Genomic DNA, 2,400 nt, shown 5'->3' with positions numbered 1-2,400 from the left:
CTTACTCCAAGCTTCTTGATCTTCAATATCTCTTCACTAAAACCCCTTTATCCAAGCACCAAATTGCTTCCAATGGCTCTCACATACGATTTAGGGTTTCTAGATCTAAAAAGGGGAGTAAAGAGGTCGGGGAAAGGCTGTAATGTTCTTTAAATAGGTAACAACCCTCGGAATTAGGGTTCTTCTCGTCCAGACAAGACTCGCCGAGTCCACTAGCGGACTCGTCGAGTCAATCACTTACTCAATACCCCGGATCCACTCCGACTTGTCGAGTTCCTCTCTGGACTCGACTAGTAGACTCATCACTTAGAGCTTTTCCTTTCTTTTCTTGGGCCTTCAGATTCTGGGTGTTACACCGTCCCGCCATAAATCACATTTATTCCCATTGGCATCGGTCTCAGTCCCGGTCCCTAGTCTAAAGGGAAAAAACGTAATTTTGATTTAGCAATTTACCTATGCTGGCAAGGAAGGGCGAGATACACGGTTGTTGGATTGACCTGGCAGATAGGGCATAGTGTTTAAATTCTAGCTGAGCCTGAAGAGTTATCTTTTGATAATAGACGAAGAAAATTCTTCATGGAACATGAATTGAGAAGGGGAAGAAGCAACGACAACATTTCCTGAATAAAAATTACTAAAAAAATTAATTAGTGATTTAAATGATAGTCAAATAAATAAGAATGATAATTACCAAAAATTCCTTCCAAACTAATTGGCAATTCATGTACTTGAAACTAATAGCACGATTCATATGAGGGCTCCCAATAACAAGTCTTGCTTTTATAGCTCTCTCGATAAGATTCCTATACCTATATTCAAAAGGGACAAATAGATAAATATACAATATTGTAATAGAAAGAAATAAAGCATATAATACACACACAAGTAAACAAAAGTACGTTGCAATAACTTTCTTATACCTTCCGGTGTAAACAAATATAGGCAGATTAGCAAAAAGATGCAGCTTTATAAAATCTTTCAACGTGTTGTACTATGAACCATAATCTACGAGCTAGTCACCTATGCGCAGATAACAAACGATATCAACAGGGAGATACCTGTTTAGAATCACCCACTAGGGGAAAGCAGAAAAGGATTGCAAATGAGTGCAGATATATACTGACCACCAACCGTAGCAACACAATACCATATTTTCTGATAAACTGTGAGCCCAGGTCCCTCTAACCCTGTTCTAACTAGAAGGATGATAATGGAAACCATAAGCTAAAGCTTCATTTCATGTTTCATGTTGTGTAATTGCTTTAAAAAGCTTACGTTTTGCTCTTGTTTCCATGGTGCGTTCATCTCTGTATTGTAGATTCATGAGAACATTTCCTGGAGTAGGTTCGTCAACCCAAGTTCTGCTTCCTATTGAAATAATAATCCTGGCTAATCATAAAAAGTAAAGAAGGGTAACATAATTAATCTCTAATGAACACGACTGATTAGTGTAAAAAAACATCTACTTGTCCTTAATTAGGAGATAGTAATAAACTAATCATGGATAATCAATGAATCGGGTGATGTACCTTCATAACAGAGAAAATTTAACCATTTTCTCTTTGAGCATGGCTAACATTTCAATGTCGAGCCTCCCTGCATCCTTCCAGTTAACCCAAGATATTGCCATTAGAATTCCAGACTGCAAACAACTTTACCAACAGAAAATTACAGAAACATGTATACAAAATGCACAACAGAAAGAGAAACACATATAAAAAACTTTGAATAGATTAACCATTCTATGAAACAAATAAATGAGAATAGAAATTCAAATGATATACCTAAAGAATGTTCTTATGATTAAACATCCGCAGGTTGAGCACCACCAGTCGATGATGAAGTTGGGGGAATCGTGGGAGCCAGAGGTGGAATCACCAGTACCACAGGTGGGATTCCAAAACAGGTGCATGTGATAAAGCAATTGGTGTAGAGATCGAATTCGGGGATGGAGCAAATATGGATGGCGACGAAGACTTTGGGGTTACTGGTGGTGTAGCGGTGGGAGCTGCTGGTTTGGCAAATAACTCCACTGGAAGAAGAATGAAGGAGTTAAAAGAGCTTAAGGACAAGGGTATCAGGATGATTCTGTTTCCATATGTGAATATGGTTTCAACTTGTAAATGATGCTCGGTGGTGGCAGACATGATAGGATATTAGGGTTTCATGTGTGTATTGACTGAGGATGGCCACACAATCACAGGCATGCTTTGGATTGGATCTCTCATAGATCTCAAACTATCTCATTGTCGTCGCAAGGCATTTGATCATGAAAGCAAGAGCAATTCTGTTATGAAGACGAAGGCCCTAGGAATTTTTCTTGCTAATTGGAAGAGATGAGGATTCTAATTTTCGGGATCCAATAGGCGGGTGAAATCCCGCTTAAAACGCGTGTTTCAT

The 2,400-nt window shown here is 38.7% G+C and overlaps 1 pseudogene; it reads right to left on the bottom strand.

Annotated features, from left to right (window-relative positions):
- Positions 1-518: 518 nt before the first annotated feature.
- Positions 519-2,147, bottom strand: LOC111921442 (peroxisome biogenesis protein 2-like; annotated as a pseudogene).
- Positions 2,148-2,400: the final 253 nt, after the last annotated feature.

Source organism: Lactuca sativa, chromosome 1 (assembly GCF_002870075.4).
Source record: "Lactuca sativa cultivar Salinas chromosome 1, Lsat_Salinas_v11, whole genome shotgun sequence".
Taxonomy (NCBI): Eukaryota; Viridiplantae; Streptophyta; class Magnoliopsida; order Asterales; family Asteraceae; genus Lactuca; species Lactuca sativa.
This window is presented reverse-complemented; position numbering and strand designations above follow the sequence as displayed.